Source organism: Nannospalax galili, unplaced genomic scaffold (assembly GCF_000622305.1).
Source record: "Nannospalax galili isolate Female #2095 unplaced genomic scaffold, S.galili_v1.0 scaffold586, whole genome shotgun sequence".
NCBI lineage: Eukaryota > Metazoa > Chordata > Mammalia > Rodentia > Spalacidae > Nannospalax > Nannospalax galili.
The window spans coordinates 3585083-3592568 of NW_008355363.1; the positions used below are offsets into that span (position 1 = coordinate 3585083).

At 40.4% G+C, this 7486-nt stretch overlaps 1 pseudogene; it reads left to right on the forward strand.

Annotated features, from left to right (window-relative positions):
- Positions 1–246: 246 nt before the first annotated feature.
- LOC103749621 lies at positions 247–7271 on the forward strand (annotated as a pseudogene).
- Positions 7272–7486: the final 215 nt, after the last annotated feature.

Here is a 7486-nt window from a genome sequence, read left to right on the forward strand (position 1 = left end):
CCTGACAAAACTACAAAGACTATTAGGAAAAATTAATTGGCTGAGAGCCTGAATACCTATTTCCACTGAGACCTTAAAACCACTGTTTCAATTGCTAGTAGGAAAACAGCCTTCAAAACTAATTCACCTGGCTCCTCAACACCTGCATGTCTTACATAAAGTTCAGGATGCCCTGGACCAAGCCCAACTCGCCCAGTACACACCTAGTAAAGATCTTGAGTTGTGGGTACTCCCTGGGAGACTTTGATGACGTCCGTCCTTACGCAGGATGGAAAGCCCCTTCAATGGGTACATGCCTCTCTAGGAGGTGTGCCACAGGTTTATACACCCATGGATCAGTTAGCTGACTTGATTAAAAAGGGACGTGACGTGGCCTTAAGACATTATGGCATAGACCCTCTTAAAATTGTTATCCCTTATCGGCTTAATGATTTTAAATGGCTTTACAAAAATAACAATCGAGTGGCCATAGCCTTGGAAGGGTTCCTGGGAAGTTTGGACTGTCATTATGGCCCTCATAAATGGGTAACCTCCTTTCATGTCCTCTCCTGGGACACCCCCCAGCTCTTTGTTAAGGAGCTGTTAGTAAAAGCCCATAATGTTTTCACTGATGGGGGCAGGTTTGGAGCTGCAGTAATAATATACCCCAAAACAAATAAACATCAAAAATGTATATTCATAATTGTGATGGGTCAGCTCAGTTCAAGGAGCTTATAGCTATTACTCTGGCCTTGACAAAGGTAAATAAACCCATAAATTTGTTTTCTAACAGCCTATACGTAGTTAACCTTCTTCCAGGACTACTAGGTTCTCACATCCGACTGGATGGGAACCCTATCATCCCCTTGATGATTCAGACTCACACACTGCTTAAAAAAAAATCTCCTATCTTCCTACAACACGTTAGGGGATACCAAGGATTTCCTGGGCTTCTATCCCAGGGCAATGCTAAAGCAGACAAAATGACATCCACCCAAATTATGACAATGGGCTTAAATCAGGCTCAGGGGTTACATGACCTCACACATGTAAATTGGCTGGGGCTCCATGAAAAATTCCCTCAAATTCCCATTAAAGACCTGAAAAAAATCGTACAAACCTATAAATCTTGTCAACCCTTTCTAAAGGTGCCACCTCTACAACAACCAGGTGTAAACCCCAGGGGACTCAAACCTAATTCTTTACAACAAACAGATGTCACACATTATGCTCCTTTTAAAAAACTTAAATATGTTTTTGTATCTATTGATACATTTTCACATGCCTGCTGGGCCACTGCCCATGCAGGGAAAAAGTCTAAACATGCTCAATCTCACTTTCTCCAATGCTTTGCTACATTGGAACTTCCCCCTAAAATCAAAACTAATAATGGCCCATGTTGTGTGAGTAAAAGTTTACAGGAGTTTTTCCTTCTTTGAAACATCCAATATAATACAGGGATTCCTTACAATCCCCAAGGCCAAACTATTGTAAAACGCAACCATCAAAACCTTAAAATTCAATTATAAAAACAAAAAAAAAGTAAGCCCCCATCAACAGTTGGGGCTGGCACTTTTCATGATTAATATTTTAAATTTGACCAAGCACCACCCCCTCCCAAGATTTCAAAGACACTGGGGGCAATTAGACCCAAAACCCCAGGTTAAAGTCAAATGGAAGGACCCTGTGACATCCCAGTGGAAAAGGCCAGACCCACTCTTAGCCGTAGGGAGGGCACATGGATGTGTCTGCCCCATGGGGGAAACAAAACCTATTTGGATACCTCCTAAAAACATTAAACATTTTCCCTCACAGGACAATGGACAGGACAAAGATAATCAATAATGAAAAAAAAAAAACTATGGTGGTGCAACTTCATGACTAACGAACGCCAACAAAAACAAAAAGTTAAACATGTCAACCAGGGGATAAATGCCCTTGAGAAGGCCTTTCTCTCTCGCTCTCTTACAAAAAACAAAATACAAAATCCTCCTGATGCTGGCCCTCGCCCTAAACTGTCTACAAGTGAGGAGTCAAGCCTATGGGTTAGACAATCCACATCAACCCCAAAAGGTCACCTGATTGGTGATCAACGTGGCCACATCAGATGCCATCAATAAAACTACTCAAATCACCCCCCTTTCTACATGGTGGCCGGAACGGCAATTTGGCCTCTGCGATCTTGCAACTGGATCTTGAGACGTGAGCGGATGAATGGGCTCAGGAAAAACCGGACTGAAATGTGGAGACAGTGGAAAAAAATGCACTCTGCCACTCACAGAATCCCCTAACTCTCCTGGCTGCTCGCATGTCCTTAAAAGACATGGTTGCTCTTGATGACATTCTATGTCTGTCCCAGGTCCAATAAAACTGCATCGCAATTACATACATGTGGCGGGGGGGGGTGTCCTTTATTGTGCAAGCTGGGGATGTGAGAGCATGGGGACAGGGTATTGGATTAAGGGTAAAGGACCCACCTGCGTTAGTAGGATCAAACAACAACTGTCTAAAAACCCATTTTATGGGTGATGTGCAAACTACCTTTGTACCTCCATACAAATCAACTTTACAAAACAAAAAAAAAACCAAAATAAATAAATAAATAAATAAATAAATAAATAAATGTTTGGGTTAAGACTCTATGTCTTAGGGTATGACCCCGGCCTCCTACTGATGATCAAGAGGGTTGTTGAACCCTTGCCTTATCAGGAGACAGTGGCCACAAGCCCTACACATGTTGCTACTAGCCCGATCCTCGACACTAACATCCTGGCACATCAAAAACATCTGTACCTGGAGACCCTGGTCCAGGCTTAAGTGGGACCAGACATGAGGACATTCATCAGGCATTACAGCTTGCTTACACTTTTCTCAGTGCCTCTAGACCTGAACTTGTTGACCCATGCTGGCTGTGCCTAGACGCCAGCTCTCCAATTGTGGAGGCCCTGGGGACAATGGAAAACTTCATAAACACTACTCACAGTGATCAATGCCGATGGGGCAGGCTCAACACAAAAACTGGTGGGCTCACCCTGCCTCTTAGACGTGGTAAAAATATGACCTGTGTTACCCATGGACACCATGCTGGACACTCCTGGGGGCGCTGTCAAAACATCACTTCAACAGGGGGTAACTGGGTAGTCCCTACTGAGTCTTCATATTATTGGCTGTGCCAAAAATTGGGTTTGACACCTTGCCTTTCTCTTGACGTTTTATGGCAATGGGGGGGTTACATATGTGCCCTGGTCTTCCTCTTTCCTTATGTCATTTATCACTCCACTAAAAAAAAAATGCAGGGCCGGGCGATACTTATACAAAAAAAAAGTTGCTTTCCACGGTTGTGGTCTCCACACTTGTGGGCCTTAGAGCTGGGGGAATGGCCCTTGGAGCTACATCCTTAATTATGACACAAAAAGGCCTCCAACAAATTAGGGCAAATATAAATGCTAGCATAGATAATGTTGAGACAGCGATCAGGTTTCTCCAGGAGTCGCTTTCCTCTCTAGCTCAAGTAGCTTTACAAAATAGGAGAGGGCTCGATCTCCCGTTTCTTCAGCAAGGTGGTGTATGCAAAGCCCTTGGGAAAAAATGCTGTTTCTATGCTGATAATTCAAGAGTGGTTATGGACAATCTTGACAAATTAAAAAAAAAAAAAACTTAAATAGGCATCAACGAAACCAAAAATCCTGGTACCAACAGTAGTTCACTGCCTCACCATGGCTCACTACTCTTATTTCTACTCTGGCAGGGCCTCTCATAATCCTTATACTCCTCTGCATTATAGGACTCTGTGTAGTCAATAGACTCATAAGCTTCATAAAAAAAAAAAACAATTACAATTAATGACGCTGTGAGTGCAGTATGATCGCCTGCCCACTTCTCCCCATAAAACACCAGCCTAACCCAAGGCAAAGCACCGGCTCACCTAAGTCAAGGTTTGGCCGGTCACTGGGCCTCTTCCACAGGCCCCGGTTTTAAATAAAATAAAAAAGAGGAGATGTGGGGACTTGGTGATAGATAACAACTCAGCAGTCAGGAGAAGTAAAGACCATATGGGCATGGTGATAAAAAATGAAAACCTAACAGTTCTGGGAAACAAAAACCTAGCCCTGGAGAGGATAGGAACTTGGCAGTTCTGGGAAATTGACACCTAAAATGCTAAATAAGTCCTGTGGTCATGACCAATCATATCTCGAGATGGAATAAGGGAGGCACACTCAATGTTCACAAATGTACATAAACACTTGCTTAAAGCTTTAATAAATGAACTCCTGCTAGACAAGACTCCCTGCCTCCTTGGTGGTGCCTCGCGAACAGAGGGTTAGGATGGCAGTGCACTCCCCCTCCTCGGCCCCCATTGTGCTGTGTGCAAGAGAGGACCCCCGCAAGTATAAAGGCAACTAATGCTTTTAAAAAACAATCTATGTAGCATCACAGCATTAAATATTTGACTATATTTGAATATTAAACTTGAAATAGAATTAATAACTATCAAAAGAAGCTCTTTAATTATACAAATTATAAAAACTGGTCTGGAAATAAGCTAATGACTAAACTGAAGTTAGTTCCAAGTTCTTTGTTTTATTTTGTTTATGCATGTGACTCATTCCTATTACATTTCAACACTGTGTTTTCAAAATGTCTTAAAATTGACTCTAAGCTGTGGGGTAAGCTGAATGAATCCTTACTTTTGGATTAGAACATTTATAATATGTGATTATTTCATTTATTATTATACATACAGGCTAAAATAATTGACATTGGGATGCTCCTTTAAGTTTTCTTTCTTCAAATTCCACATCATTTGAGGCATAGGTATCAGTATTTATCTTTAACAAAATAAATGTTTTGTTAGATTCGAAAAACTGTGAACATATATGTCAATGAGTATATCAATATTAAACAATGGATCAAGCTAATATCATTTAATTATATTTGAAATTATTGATAATGAAAGTGTTACTACACTATCAATGAAAGATTTGTTTGCATTATTGGGATCCCCATTTTTCTTAGGTTAAAAACTTTATATGTTTAAAAATGCAGTCTTCCATTATTGCATTAGTCACTTGTCTGTTGCTGTCATAAAATATCTTAATCTTCCATTATTGCTTAGTCACTTGTCTGTTTCTGTAATTAATATCTTATATCTTAGATAAGAAAGAGTTTATTTTGTCTTACATTCCAGAATAATAAAAGTCCATTGTGGAAGGGAGACATGGCAGCAAGCAGAAGACATTGTTCCAGCAGCAGGAAGCAGAGAGTTCACATCTTGATTTGCAAATATGAAGGCGAATGAATGAAGTGGAAGTAGCCCAACCATCAAAGCCCATCCATAGTGACACACTTCCTCCAGCAAAGTTACAGTTGTCTATGATCTCCCAAACAGTGATGACAACTGGGGCCCATATGTGCAAACACTTGAACTTATGGGGGATATTTCTGATTTAAACCACCAAAACTGTGTAATGAGATTGAACATATTTATGTTGATTTTGTAGGCATTGGAATATAATATTGTGTCCTTCACTATGTGACTTTCAAAAGTAGTTGAAATTTTAGTCATCTTTAAAGTCTAGTTGAAATATTATCTCATCCTAAATCTTCCCTACTGAGGAATAAATTTTCCCTCCTTCACACCCATAGGATATACCTCTTGTAAGATAAATATTACTCATTCTGTTATTATGTGATTATGTATGTAGCCTTCAGAAATACTATGTATTTTGGATTACATTTTAGCTTTATAAACTCAGTTCATAAAAAAAAAGTAGCACATTTCTGAATAAGTGGCTTAATTTAAATCCAGCTATAGATGTGTATTTGTGTGATTATTCATGTCATCCAATCTATAAGGGAAATTATAAGATACTCTGTATAAAGCATAATCACTCCTTTGTGCATTAGCCGAAGAATAGATTCTAATCATAAATCAATAGATTTTGTCAAGAAAATATGCTGAGAAGACCTATGTATTTATCACAAACCTATAAACTCATGAAGCAGATCAATGTGCTTAATTAAGAAATCAGTTTATCGACTGCCATGTTGGGCCTGAGGTTATCGCTGTGAGATGCCAAGGAAGCAAGCCTGCAAGCTTGTGTTCCACGTTGTGGTGAGCACATAGCTGGATCTGCTTTGTTGCTAGCTGCCGGCGAAGTATTGCAGACATCCCTTATATCAGCAGCAAGATCAACATTATCTCGAAGGTTGAGATCTTCTATGAGAACATCCTCTACACCATGAACAACAAGGACTCCACCATAGCCTTGCCAAAATTTGGTCCTTTGGTACAGAAGACAGGCCAACATATCGTCCAGTATCACTACAAGATGAAGTCTTTGAGCATATCATATTCCAAGAGAGTGATATAAAAGACTTCCCTGTTTGTGAGCCAATCAAACCACAATGTTCTTTGCCTTAGGATCCAGCTATCCATCATTCTTCATTAGGTTCATCTTCTTCATTTGAGCCAGTGAGCTCCAATCGACCTTTTGGCAGGATGGCTGTGTACATCCAGTTCAGTCAAACTATGTACAGTGGGCAGCAGTTTGGTGCTGGTGTTGCTGGGTGGGGGCTCCTTGGCATCCTTTGAAACAGAATCATCAAACAGTGGTAACTTAACCCAAAGCACAATGGTTGGTACTGCCTTTACACAGGACACGAGATCCCTGAAAAGAGTTATCTCAGGGTTGATCAAGACCTTAGTTAGACCCTTTGAGAAAAAGTCCAACCTTGGACAAAGCAGTACAGACCGCCTTGGCCCCTTGGCCTGCTTAACCTGCTCTAGCATCTGTTGGAAGAATGAGCACTGTATCAACCAGGCCTTTCCTATCTACCAGCCAGAAAGCAACAAAGAACCAAGAGCACAGGGGAGCAGAAGTGCACAAAGTCTCAAGGCTAGAAAATAAGCAACTCAAAAATGATAGCAAGAGACAAGTAGTTATTAGTGTTGCTTCTGCTCCAAGGAGAGGGCAGGGGATCATCCAGGCAAAGAAAGATCTGGTATTTGGCTAGTCTAGATGGTCCAATGAAATTTGAGAAAGACCGTGACATTGAAATGCACATGCACAATTAACAAGGAGGAAATCAACAAAGTTTCATAATAAACTTAAAAGAAGATAAACTTGAGAAACAAGAGATGTCTGTAAATGGTGAAGATAAAGGACATTCAGAAGCTGTTATCTAAAACAGTGAAGATCCACTTGGGCCTAATTGCTATTGTGACAAAACTAAATCCTTCTTTGATGAAATTTCTTCTGATAACAAATAGGGAAAGGAGGCCAATCTAGGATGAAGAAAGAAGGTTCAATCTTTTCCAAACAGTGGCTGCCAAGAAAGGATGTTCACTGACCTTTGAGGATTTCCTGGTGAATTCAGAGACTGTAGAAGAAGAGAGTTTGCAGATTTTGAATACAGGAAAATCAACAAAATTTTTGCATAGTCTACAAACAAGTCTTTGAAAATAGGTAAATTTCTAGCTCTTCATCATCCTTAAAATTGATAT